The sequence below is a fragment of the Mobula birostris genome, chromosome 20 (genome assembly GCF_030028105.1).
Source record: "Mobula birostris isolate sMobBir1 chromosome 20, sMobBir1.hap1, whole genome shotgun sequence".
Classification (NCBI taxonomy): Eukaryota; Metazoa; Chordata; class Chondrichthyes; order Myliobatiformes; family Myliobatidae; genus Mobula; species Mobula birostris.
In genome coordinates, this window is record NC_092389.1 from 26,749,078 (window position 1) to 26,763,616 (window position 14,539).

Consider the following 14,539-nt stretch of genomic DNA (forward strand, 5'->3'; position numbering starts at 1 on the left):
TCTGCAATAAATCCCTCCACCACAAATCCTCAAGGACAGAATTTATGCGCAAAGAACAAAGAAGCTTAATTTAAGACATTCCAATTTATTTTCATTCTCCTGATCACTGGGCAAATCAGAGCGGCAGCAGATTGTTAATGAGTGGGTGCTTGATGAGTCTATTTGTCTCAATATGTACCACAGAGCTCTGACAAGATAAATCAGCACCCTGTGTTACAGTATGTACTTGTGCCAGCTCCCCAGGCATTTTAGGTAACCAGTTCAATGTCCAGCACCATAAGAAGGCATACACAGACCAATATCACTCTAGTTTCAATCCCTGATAGAATCACAGAATTCGAGAATCAGGAAATGAGGCTATTCAGCCCTCCATGCCCATAATGACCAGTGGGCACCCATCTGTGTTAATCTTATCTTTCAGCACTTCACCCATCGCCTTCTGTACCTCAGCAATTGAAGTGCTTGTCTACACACTTCTTAAATGCTCAGCGACTCTGCTACCACCACTCTGATCTCTCTAAATTGCTTACATCTTATTCCAGATCTAGGTTCTCTAGATTAGTCTACCTCTGATATGGGGAAAAGTTTCCCACAGTGTATGAAGCATGGTGTTGGCTGCATTATGCTGTGGGTATGCTTCACTGCAGCAGGCCCTGAAAGGCTTGTAAAGGTAGAGGGTAAAATACAGGGAAATCTTGGAATAAAACCTGATGCAGTCTGCAAGAGTGCTGCGACTTGGGGGAAGATTTGTTTTCCAGCAAGACAATGACCCCAAGCATAAACCCAAAGCTACACAGCAATGGCTTAAAAACAACTAGGTTAATGTCCTGGAGTGGCCAAGTCAGAGCCCAGACCTCAACTGAAATGAGAATTTGTGGCTGGACTTGAAAAGGGCTGTTCACTCAAGATCCCCATGCAATCTGACAGAGCTTGAGCAGTTTTGTAAAGAAGAATTGGGAAAAATTGCAGTGTACAGATGTGCAAAGCTGATAGAGACCTATCCACATAGACTCAAGGCTGTAACTGCTGCCAAAGGCGCATCTACTAAATACTGACTTGAAGGGGCTCAATAATTATGCAAGAAATTATTTTGTGTTTTATATTTGTTATTAATTTAGATCACTCTGTAAAGATCTGTTTTCACTTTGACACGAAAGTGCCTTTCTGTTGATCAGTGTCAAAAAAAAGCCAAATTAGATCAACTGTGATTCAATGTTGTAAGGCGATAAAAACGTGAATACTTCCAAGAGGGGGTGAATACTTTTTTAGGCACTGTACATCAGGATGCTCTTTATTCACTGCAGCTCAGTATTCAATACTAACATCCCCTCAAAACTATTTAATAAGCTTCAAGACCTTGGCCCCAATACCTCCTTGTACAATTTGATCTTTGATCTTCTCACTGCAGACCCCAGTCAGTTCGGATTGGCATCAATATCTCCTCCACAATTTCAAACAAGAGAAAATCTGCGTTTGCTAGAAATCCAAGCAACAGACATAAAATGCTGGAGGAACTCAGCAGGCCAGGAAACGTCGACTATACTCTTTTCCATAGATTATGCCTGGCCTGCTGAGTTCCTCCAGAACTTTATATGTGTCGCTCCTTCACAATCTCCATCAGCACAGGTGCTCCACAAGGCTGTGTGCTTAGCCCCCTGCTCTACTCGGTTTACACTTATGACTGTGTGGCTAAGCACAGCTCCAATGCCATATTCCAGTTTATTAACAACATCGCTGTTGTAAGCCGAATTAAAAGTGGTGACCAATCAGCATTTAGGTTGGGGGATTGAAGAGGTCCACGATCCAGTTCTCATTGGGAGATCAGAAGTGGAGAGGGTCAGCAACTTTAAACTCTTTGGTGTTATCATTTCAGAGAACCTGTCCTGGGCCCAGCACACAAGTGCAATTACAAAAAAAGCACAGCAGTGCCTCTACTTTCTTAGAAGGTTGCAAAGATTTGGCACGACATCTAAAACTATGACAAACTTCTATAGCTGTGAGGTGGAGAGTATATTGACTGGCTGCATCACAGCTTGGTATGGAAACACCAATGCCCTTGAATGGAAAATCCTACAAAAATCAGTGGATACGGCCCAGTCCATCACGGGTAAAGCCCTCCCCACCACTGAGCACATCTACACGAAGCGTTGTCACAGGAAAGCAGCATCCATTATCAGGGACCCCCATCACTCAGGTCATGCTCTCTTCTCATTGCTGTCATCAGGAAAAAGGTACAGGAGCCTCAGAACTCACACCACAAGGTTCAGGAACAGTTATTACCTCTCAACCATCGGGAAATAACTTCACTTGTCCCATCACTGAACTGTTCCCCCAACCTACAGACTCACTTTCAAGGGCTCCTCATCTCATGTTCTCAATATTTATTGCTTATTTATTTATTATTTCTTTCTTTTTGTATTTGCAGAGTTTATTGCATACTGGTTGAATGCCCAAATTGGTACTGTCTTTCATTGATTCTATTATGGTCATTATTCTATTGCGAATTTAGTGAGTATGCCCACAAAAAACTGAATCTCAGGGTTGTATATGGTGACATATATGTACTTTGATAATAAATTTACTTTGAATTTTGAACTCTTTTGCTTTATGTCAATGACTTGCACCCAAATGTATAGATTATACAGTAACTTCCAAGTCTGCAGATACAAAACTTGGTGATATTATAAAATGAGAGGAAGAACTTTGACCAAGGTTTCCTGGCAAGGAAGTTAAGAATACAGTTGCAGAGGGAGGTACAGAGGCCCAGGTTTTGGAGCTTGTTGGTTAGAAGTAAGGGTATGATCGTGCTGAACACTGAGCTGTAATCAATAAACGGCAACCTGGTGTAGCAGGCTGAACTCAGCAGGTAAGGCAGCATCTATGGAGGGAAATGAACAGTCAATCTTTCAGGCTGCCTGATCTACCATGTTGTTCCAGCATTTTGTGTGTCTATCTGCAGAATCTCTTGTGTCTCTAGCTTCTTTAGTCTCTCCTCATACCTGAGAGAATCCATCCCAGGCAACTTCTGGCTGAATCACCTCTGAAGCCCATTACACCTTTCCTAAAGTGCAGCCATGTAGTACTCCAGCTGAGGTCTGACCAACATTGTATAAACTTGGGGCATAACCTCCCTGTTCTTGTATTCATGAAGGCTGGTACCCACAGTTTATTTTAAATTTTTATTTCCTGTTAAATTCACTGCCATTTCTTTTTGAGGGGTGCCACCTAAAAGTTCTCCTCTGCTCTCCAGCAAGATTCCCTCCTATCCATTTTGCCTTGTTCACCCTCAGTGGTTTCTCCTTCCTTTCTGGTCTCTAATTAGGTATTGATCAAGACTTGCTTCCACAGCCACACTTTTTTTTTCCTGAGCAAATATCTCCGGCTCCAAGTCATCCCATTTGGATTTCTACTTAATTTCTGTCCTTCACAATTTGGACTCGCCCAGAATCACAGATGTCTTCAACCATGGAGTGTTTCTGAGGCAACATTCTCAACACTTTACAAGATCCATGTTTCACACTACGTATCAGTGCCCCTGACAACCTCTGCAACAATACTGACTCACTCTACCTCATGGTCCACAGTTCCACTTTATTCTCTAGCACATTCCGTGATCCAGCAGGTGACATTTTTTCTTTCTTTCCAATATCATAAGCTGCAACAGCTCTTGGAATATCTCTCCTGACCTATCACTAAAGAGCCTTTCAACTTGCTACAGATGTACTGTGGACAGCTTCTTCTGACTGGCTGTATCACAGTTTGATGTGGAGATTTCAATATGTCGGATTGAAAAAGGCTGTACTGGGTTGGAGACTCCCACCATCGGACACATTTCCTCTTCTCATGACTACCATCAGAGGAGGTACAGGAGCGTGAAGACATTCTAGGAACATTTTCTTCCCTTCCACTATTTAATTTCTACATGGTCTATGAATCAAACACCATTCTATTATTCTTTTGTACTGTATTTATTTACTTTTATAACTTACGGTAATTATGTCTTAAACTATACTGCTGCCACAAAACAACAAATTCCATGTGATAATAAAGTTGATTCCCTTCACTTTCCACTGACCCCTGTCACTTGCCTGCAGAAGTTGGTGAAGACAGTTCACTACCACCCTCTGAACGGCAACTGAATGAGGTTAACATTGCTCTTCCAACTTTACAGATGCTGCCTGACCTGCTGGATATTTACAGATCTGCTCCTCAATTCCAGAAATGTTTGCTTTCTTTCTTTTCTCTCTCTCTCTCTCTCTGCTGGTATCACAGCACCAAGCCCATGCGTCTCATTTAAAGGTGAAAAAGCAATGAAGTAGTGAATAGTTGAACTATTAATGTACGTTCTAAAACAGTTGATGAAAATTGTTTTTACTGTAATGAAATAGCTTTATTTGTACTGTAGCTTTAAATAGATTTGAATATTTTTTGCAATTATTTGACACTGCTTTGAATTTGCAGTTCCTATTTTCTTTCACTGTGCATCATAAATTAAAATTCTTTTCAGTTTTTATATAATGGACGGAAAGGGAGAGGTGGGCACAGGGGATGTGGTCTGGGAGCCAAGGAGGCAGTAACCCGAAAAAGTTTGAGAACCACTGATTTAGAGTCATAGAGCATGGAAACAGATCCTTTGATCCAACACATCCATGCTGACCAAGATGTCTACAGTATCTGAGCTACTCCCATTTCCCTGCATTTGGCGCATATCCTATTGAACCTGTTCTATCAATTCACCTGTCTAAATGGCTTTTAAATACGTTTTGTCACCTTTTCTCTTGTTCTCCACCCTTTCACTGACATTCCCTTCATTCTCTTCACCCCTCCCCTTCTCTGCGACCAAAAACATGCTTGTTCCTAACTTTGCCTACTTCTGGTGAAAGGTCATGAACCTGAAACATGAAGTCTGTTTCTCTCACAGATGCTGCTTGACCTGATGATTATTTCCATCATTTTCTATTCTTGTTTTGGATCTCTAACCGGCGCAGAGTTTGGCCATTGTTGGAAGTCACTGGGCTGGGGGGAGCAGTGACCAACCTCAGAGTGGGCACTGCACCTCACTGGACATTAAGCTAAAGAAGTTGACACTCGGTGGAGGAGATTGCAACATAAGTGGATAGGGAAGCCACCAAACTGCAGTGGCCAGAGAGGGCAATTCCAAAAGTGATCCCAATCCTGGAAAAAGTTTATTAATATCATGCATCTGATCAAGGTCAGTGGAAATGTTATTAAATCCTAGAAACCAACAACCATACTGCAACACTCAATGACTCTGCTCTCCATAAACACCCTCACACATTTCACACCTTTCAGCTAAATCATTTGCATACAAATCAAGGGATCTGGTGTGGGCTTCTGCATTCCTGAGGTGTTTACAGGACCTGGGTGGTGTTCATGAGTCATTGAATGTTAACATTTAGGTACAACGATTAATTAAGATGGCACTTGGATGTGTGTACATGAGTCGTGTCATCTTGCTCCAATTATATAGGGTCCTGACGATACTGCATCTGGCATATTGGGTGCAGACCCTTTCTAAGGAAGAATATATGTGATAGAAGACTGCAGCAAAAGATTACACATTGATTCCTGAGTATTTCATATGGAGACTGCATATTATAGGCATTATAAGTGTGGATTCCTGGGGGGAGCATGATAGCGTAGAGATTAGTGCAATTCTTTACAGCGCTAGCTGTAAGAACAGGGTTCAATTTCCACTACTGTCCGTAAAGAGGCTGTACCGCATCAAATCGATTCTGAGAATGTGGCGAGTGCACATGCGGCTGATCGATCGTGCGGTGAATCAATTGGGCCCCCTACATGCGGGAGGCACTCCCTTTTGGACGCATGCTCTTGGGAGCGTGTTTCTTCCTCTTGGTAGGCTAAGTTCATACATAGCTCCCACACTATAGGCTGCGCACTTTGTACCATTACTAACATGACTAAGGGGAAAAAAAAGCATTTAATCATACTGTTGTAGTTCTTGCCACATGGATACGCGCTGTAAGGTTTCACTGCTAATGTAATGGCCTCTCTGTAATGTTTCACTGCTAAGGTAATGGTTTCTCTGTAGCAGCAATGTTTGGGTTATGACTAGAGATAACGGGGGCTTTGGAATGTGCACTAGCCAATGAGAGGCATGTTGTTCTTTCTTGTGTGTCTGGGAGCAGGAATTTCGTGGTCTTTGGTTGGCATGAGATGAAGAGAGAAGACATGAATGGAAAGAGTTGGTAGACTGCTGGATGGAGTGGACTGGGAGCGAGGGTCTGACAGTCAGCGACGCTCGGAGGTCCATGGGGATCGAATGGATGATTCCGCGAGCTCAAACTTGCACCTCAGACTGTTTCATTAAAATGGGCTCTTTTTCTTTTTATTTTCTTTACTAACCCTATAGTCAGATTAAGATTTATAAAGTTCAATCATTAAATTGCATACGGTGTACTGTCTGATATCTTGCGGTTCGGATTTGCAACCAGGCAACACATCACGCAGCATCCACACAAACGAGATTTCTCAGTTTGGCCGGGACAGAGGCTGCCTTCCCCTAGACAAACGCATGCTGGCCGAACCTAAGGGTTACAGATACATAACACTTTATCTCCAGGCCCCTCTTCTCCAGCTGATTCTCAACATAAAACAGAAGTAGAAGGAGCCTGCTCTTCCATTCTGTGCATATTGACTGATCTTTTATCTCAGCCCTTCTTTCGATCTAAGTGCATATCCCTCAATATTCAAAGATTTGGCTTAAGTGCACTCAGGGACTGAATCTCCAGTCCTGTCATGGACAGAGCATATAAATGATTTAGTAGTCTCTCAGTGCTTTTCACCTATGCCCTAAAAGGCTGATCTCCTACTTTTTGAGGTTTTGAATCCAGCAGCCAGAAGCAGCATCAATTTGGCATCAACCTCCATGAAACCCTTTTGTATGTATCAATGAGATTGCTACCCATTCTTCTAAATTCCGAACAGACTAAAGATAAAGACGAGAAACACGAGAATATCTGCAGATACTGGAAATCCAAAGCAACACACACAACCTGCTGGTGGACTTCAGCAGGCCAGGGAGAATCTGTGGAAAAGAATAAACAGTCGACATTTCGGGCCGAGACCCTTCACCAGGACTAGATTAGCTTTACTTGTACATCGAAACATACAGTGAAATGCGTCATTTGCATCAAATCAAATCAGCGAGGAATATGCAGGTGTTGTTATGCTTCTGGTGCCCACGACTCAGCAATCCTAACTGTACATCTTTGGAATGTGGGAGAAAACCAGAGCGCCCAGAGGAAATCCATGTGGTCATGGGGAGAACACACAAACTCCTAACAGCCAGTACTCCTTACAGGACGAGAGATCAGTTCTGATAGTATGTTTATTCTCATAAACACAACCCACTTTCCCCTCATCCAACTATTGCTTCCGGAAGTTTTAGTACAGATCTTTCACACCCTCCCTTCCTTGACCATGCCTTTCTCTTTTCAGAGAACCTAGAAACTTCTGGGAGCTGTCAGGATCAGAAAGAGTCAAATTCACTGGATCTACACTCTCAAATGCGGGCACTTCACAAACACAAGAGAATGGATGAGAAGTAGTACTTTAAGCGGTGAGTTACCAGTCATGAGTGGACAGCAGCCTAAGTGAAGGGAGGGGTAGTTTGTGCAACAGTTCTCAGAGTCTATGGAACCCTGAATGAAGTTGATGAACATGAACCTGCTTAGGGATTTGTCCAACGTGCATCAAAAGCCTATGTTTGGGTGGCCAGAGGCCTGAGCAGCAAAGCACTGATTTTGCGCACCTCTTCGCTGAGGACACAAGCTGGATCCTTTAACAGGGGAGTGGTGATCAGGATCCTTTCAGCAGCAGTGATAACCAACAGCGTTGGAGTGGAAGCTCTGACCTCGGCCATGCAACCTCAGCTTACTGGCATCTCAGCTCCGGACTCTTATCGTTGCCACGGGCTTTGAGGGTGCCCTTACACTTCCAGTAGATTACCCCTTATCACATTGCCAGTCTGGCTAATGCTCTGCCCTGGAAGGATAGCTAGATTATGAGGACACGCAGTCCTCTTTAATTGTCATTTAGTAATGCATGCATTAAGAAGTGATACAATATTTCCTCCGGTGTGATATCACAAAAACACAGGACAGACCAAGACTAAAAAAACTGACAAAACCACATAATTACAACATATAGTTACAACAGTGCAAAGCAATACCGTAACTTGATGAAGAAGTCCATGAGCACAGTAAAGTTCAAAGTTTCTCAAATGTACCACATCTCACGCAGACAGGAGAAGGAAGAGAAACTCTCCCTGCCATGCCGACTACAATCTGACTCTGACTCATCCAAAACCTTCGAGCTCTGATCAGCTCTCCGACACCGAGTACTGGGCGCCATCTCTGTCCGAGCGATTCGACCTCAATCTCGGTCGCCAAAAGCAGGCAAGGCCAGGGATTTTGAGGCCTACCCTCCGAAAGATTCCCGACCGCGCAGTAACGACAGCAGCGAATGAGCATTTCAGAAATTTCTCCAGATGTTCCTCTGTGCTTTTACGTCCATTCTCCATCAAATCAGAATTGCCCACGGCCCCTATTTAACAGATATGACATCATTTTTCACCGGAGAGCTGCGCACCCGTGGTGTGCCGCCATCTTCTCCTCCCGCCGATGTATTAAGATTCTCTATAACACTTGATTCTGCATTGCGCTATTATACTACCTTATACTGCCTCAGCGCACTGTTGTTAAGGAAATTATTTGTGCGGATGGAATGCAAAATGAAGTTTTTCCAGAATATATGTGACAATAATAAACCAATTTAGCAACTGAAAATCAAAGACATGTGCTCCTCCCAATGCTACTCAAATCATTCATTCTCAATGGCCCATCAGTGGGATAGTGCAGACTATTTCCAGGAGGTACGTGGAAAACACGAGTCAACTGCAGTCTGGCTAATTGCCATCCTATTAGTCTACTTTCAACCAAGCGATGGGAGCTGTCATCAACAGTGCTATCAAGCAGCACATCCTCACCGATAACCTACTTACTGATGCCCATGGTGGGTTTTGCCAGGACCATTCACCTCCAGGATTTAATCACAACTTTGGCCCAAACAAGGCCCAAGGAGCCGAATTTCCTGGGAGAAGAACTGCAACGTCCTGGGGTTGACAGTGAAAAATCAAAGCCCAAAGATTGTTTGGAAGTCTGGAGATTGAGGCCTGATGGACAAAGCCCTGGATATATGTGCCTGAAATTCACTGGGGAACTCAGAGGCACATTGCCCACAAGTCTGCTGAAGGCCTGGAGTCCTGATCTGTGGTTGCAGGACTGTCTATGTAGGTGGGAGGGAGAAAAGGGGTTGGTTTTGTTGCTTGTTGTATTCTGGTTGTTCTGCGGAGCAATTGTGGGTTTGCTATTTTGGCACCAGAATTTGTCGTGACACTTGTGGGCTATCCCAGCACATTCTTGGGTTGCGTTGACTGTTAATGAAAACATCACATTTCACCAGCTGTCTTGACGTACCTGTGATAAGTAAATTACTCTAAATTTGAATGTGAAAGGGTGAGCGTGCTATCAAGGTGTTCTGAAAATTAAAGACAATGGGCAAATCTGAAGCAAAGGAAAATGACCATGGATATTAGAGGTCAACCACCCTCCTCATCAGTTAAACCAAGGACCTTCCTTCCATCACAAGGTTAGATGTGGGGACACCCACTGACAACTCATCCTCATCTCCTCAGCAAAGCAAGCCAACTCTGCCCACGTGCAGAATATTTTACACATCATGCAAACAATGAAGTTCCAATAAATGACCAATCGTCATCAAGCACCCCCCACCTCCCCTCCCCTGCCCAATCAATATCCTGGTGAATCACCAGTGACTAAAAGTGAAACAGGACCAGCCGCGTAAACATTGTGGCTACAAGGACAGGTCAGAGACTAACATTCTGTGGAAAAAGACACACCGCCCTAATGTCCAAAAGCCTTTCTCCCATTCCTAAACCAGAAGTCAGGATTGCAATGGAATACCTTCCAATAGCTTGGAATGGAGTGGCTCCAACAACTATCGAGAGGCCCAAAAGTGTCCAAGACAAGTAGCTTTTATGACTGATGCCTCATCAACCAACCAACCTAGGCCTTGCACTTTACTTGTCTACTTGCTCTGCCCTTTCTTTGTGACTGAAACAGCATATTCCACATTATGCTTTTTTTTAAACTACACTAATTTAATCATGTATGGCATGACTTGACTGAATGCAATGCAACATTAAAGCTTTTCACTGCATCTTGGTAACACAGTAATAATAAACCAATAATAATCATTCCCCCCATCACCAGTGCAGTGACTGCAGAGTACAGTATACAAGGTGCACTTTAGTTACTCACTCAGGTTACTCTAACATGGAACAGAACAAATCAACCTGTTTATCAAGACCCGTTGGAGGAGGCATCTTGTGTTTCCACTTGGCGCCTTAGGAGGCCATTTGCTGAAGTAACAGACTGGATATCAGAATATCAGTTTTTTTCCATACCACATGAGATAAAGGGATTTGGCACCACATCACTGAATCCCGGCAACGGAATGCTCGCATGGGCACAGGGTCATGAAAGTTATTTACTTCAGAAAGTGTTCTTTTTTTGCAACAGCAGAAGAGTTAATTTTGATGCATAAAGTTAGATGTCTAGCGTGAACAGGAAGGATACATTTATCTTAGAATAGAGCTCCATAACTTTGGTGTCACAGATTTAAGGCAATTCACACATATAAACAGAAAAAAAAGAGAAGCAAAAGATCAAAGGGTTGTGATGGCTGGCTGGCTCAAAATTTTGTCCATTTTTCTTCTGCATGATCCTCATGTCCTGTAATACTTTCTGTGTCTTGTTCTGTAAATCTCAGTTTTAATCACAACTCAGTGATATGAAATGCATCCTTATCTGGTCATCCTTATCTTGGTTATCCCCTTATCCTGAGAACAATGCTAACTCTAGACTCTCCACCTAATGGAAATACTTTCAGTTGCACTTATCTTGTTAATTTATCCCCACCTTCTCAATGGAATTACTGTTCGTTTTTTTTAAGAAAGAATAGGCCAAACTTCTCCAATTTCTCTTCCTTGAACAACTCCTTCATCACAGGAATGAACCTATTTAATCTATATCCCAATGGCTCCAAGGCAAGTATAATATCCATTAGATACATGGATTAAAACTGCATTATTCTCCAAACACCCAGTTTGCTCCCTTCTTCTTTCTACCATTCGTGACGCCCAATGTGAAGGTGATGGCAAGTGTCAAATTCTCTCAATGGTGCGTGATGCAGTATAGAGCAGATCACCATTAAAACTGGTTCCTCCAAGCTCCTCAATTACCCAGGCAGCTGAATCTGTCTGAGCCTGCTATTTCACCATAAGACCATAAGATATAGAAGCAAAATTAGGCTATTCAGCCCACTGAGTTGTGCTCTGCCATTCAATCATAGCTGATTTTTCCCAAACAAGAGAAAATCTGCAGATGCTAGAAATCCAAGCAACACACGCAAAATGCTGGAGGAACTCAGCAGGCCAGGCAGCATCCATAGAAAAGAGTACATTTGACGTTTCGGGCCGAGACCCTTCATCAGGACTGGAGAAAAAAAGACAGAGTCAGAGTAAGAAGATGGGGGCCCATTTTCCTGCCTTCTCCCTGAACTTATAACCCCTTTACCAGTCAAGGAGCTATCAATCTCTGCCTTAAATACACACAATGACTTGGCTTCCATAGCACTCTGTGGCACTGTATTCCACAGGCTCACCACATTCTGGCTGAAGAAATTCCTCCTTACTTCAGTTTTAAAGAGACATCCCCTTTAAACCTGAGATGAAGTGGGATCCTAGACTCCCATACCAATGGAAACATCTTATCTATATCTAATCTATCCAGGCCTTTCAGTATTTAGTGGATTTCAGTGAGATCCCTCCTCATCCTTTGGAAATTCATCAAGTACAGGCCCAGAGCCATCAAATACTCCTCATAAATTTATGTCTGTATGGCAGAGAAATATATATCACCCGTCAGACTCCAGATTAGCAGTGACGTGCAAGATGCATTAAACAGTCATATCAGCTGGAATGTGAGGAAGATGAATCACTTCCAGTTGCAGTATGCTGTATCTTTGATAATTGGAATCTGCAGATAAACATGCATGTAATGAAAGGCACCCCTCATCTTGTTTCATTTTGCCTGCTGCCCTCTGGCAAAACAGACTGAAATTACTTTACTGCATTGGAGCAGTTAGTCACTTCACAATGGAAGACAATCGCCAATGCAGCAAAGATCTCCAGCTCCATCCTGAGATAAAACCTCATACGTAAAATTATTTGATCACACTGGCCTCGACAGCCACAAACAAGGCAGTCCTCACATTACTCTGTCACAAACTTGCAGCATATTTTGGCATGACATCCTTATTAAGCATGAATAGCTTTGATGAGCCTTACTTGGCAAAATTGCACTGTGAAGAGGCTGTATGAACATGGTCCACTACTAAGAGCCCTTCTTACCCCCACCTCCTCCTCCTCCTTGTAGGAGCTTAAACTGGCCATTTGTCTACTACTTTGCTCTTTATCATACTGCTCTTCAGGGAGAAAACCAAATAATCACCCTCACTGGGAATAATCGCTACTACAGAGACTTTGAAGTCAAGACAATTTTTTTTCAGCATCTGGCATAACACTCCCCATAGACTTTAGCAACCTCAGAGATGTCTGGAAAACACTAAACTGTCAATCTGCCAAAGCAGCAACTGGCAAAATACTACATGCAAGGAGCTCCCATTATAAGAAGACACTAGCTGTGAGAAGTGATGACATCAAATAAAGCATTCCACACCGATTACCTTCCAATTTTGGATAATTATATAGGAATTAGCCCTTGAGTGGCTGATGTCCATCCCAATATGACAGACTGCACGATTCATATTGCAAACCTGTTCTTACATACCACTCATCAGATATTAACTAATTGAGCAACATACAATCTGGCCTACTTGCACTGCATTTTCTCTATAACTCGAACGCTATATTTTGCATTTTGTTTTGTTTTCATTTCGTACTACTTCGATGTACTTATTAATGGAATGATCTGCTTGGGTGGTTTGCAAACAAAGGTTTTATCGCCGTATCATGGTGCATGGGACAGTACCTACCCCATTACCAAAAGGAACTGGTGTTTCTAAAGAGCTTTCAACTACAAGTAGACACAACACCTTCCATCAAACTCCTTGAGTTGCTCAAGGTGCTCAAACAAAATGAAAACTATTGCAAAGTGGATTAAGTGGTTGATGATGCAGGCACTTTCACATTTACCAGTCAAGTGCAACCATCTAGAAGGGTTTAGAGGAGCACAAACACTCGATTGCAATCATTGGAGAAGCCTTTTCTCTAGATCTCGGTTTGGATCCCTGATAATAAAGAATGACTGAACATTCCGGAAGTAATTGCAGACTCTCACAAACTTAAACATTGCAAATAGAAACTGATAATTTATAATTGCTTTTTTGCAAACATGAAAATTAAAGGAAATAAAATCATTTGTTACCAATATATTAATGATTAAGTCATTTTAGGAGCAAATTACCAATGTGCCACAAACATGGTTTTAAAGTCTGTGTCAAATCAATGTTATTTCATCTGCAATTTGTAGTACATTCATTCTATTAATGTCTATAGCTACAATATTTAAGGTCCATGCAGCTAACTGTACTTTCTTTCTCCATCTAGAAGTCATTGCAATTCACTGTGCCTCCGTGTACGCAAACTAATAGACTGAACCAGTTATGCAGTCTATCTCCCTCAATCATATCATCCAACTATGCTAACTTGTATCCACTTACTCCAATTAAACAAACCTTGTCCCATTCATTCAATTCTACACAAGCTTATTAACCTATTTCCTAGACACAAAATCCCACATTCGGGTATAAAATATTCACCAATTCTTAAATTTAAAAACAGGTAAAAAAAAAACAAATTTTCAAGAAAGCACAGGATGCAAATAGTATGATGTTGGCAGAATAGCAAAGGAGACATTTAGACTGTAAGACCCAAGAGCAGATTTAGGCCATTTGGCCCATCAAATCTGCTCTGCCATTTGATCATGGCTGATTTATTTTCCCACTCAAACCCATTCTCCTGCCTTCTCCCCATAACCTTTGACACCCATACTAATCAAGAACCTCTGTTTTAAATAAATATGCCCAATGACTTGGCCTCCACAGCTGTCCATAGCGATGAATTTCACAGATTCACCACCCTCTGGCTCAATAAATGCCTCCTCACCTCTGTTCTAAATGGACATCCTTGTATTCTGAGGCTGTGCCTTCTAGTCCTACACTCTCCTACTATTGGAAACATCCTCTCCACATCCACTCTATCAAGGCCTTTTAATATTTGGGTAGCTTCAATGAGATCTTCCCTCCTTCTACTGAACACCAGGGAGTATAGGCTCAGAGCTATCAATTGTGCCTCATATGTTAACTATTTCCATTCCTGGGATCATTCTCG

General features: G+C 42.4%; 1 protein-coding gene across 10 annotated transcripts in view; it reads right to left on the reverse strand.

Moving 5' to 3' along the window:
- The window catches only part of pknox2 (pbx/knotted 1 homeobox 2), a 522,498-nt gene that overhangs the window by 180,760 nt on the left and 327,199 nt on the right, over positions 1-14,539 (reverse strand). The gene's annotated exons all lie outside the window — the stretch shown is intronic.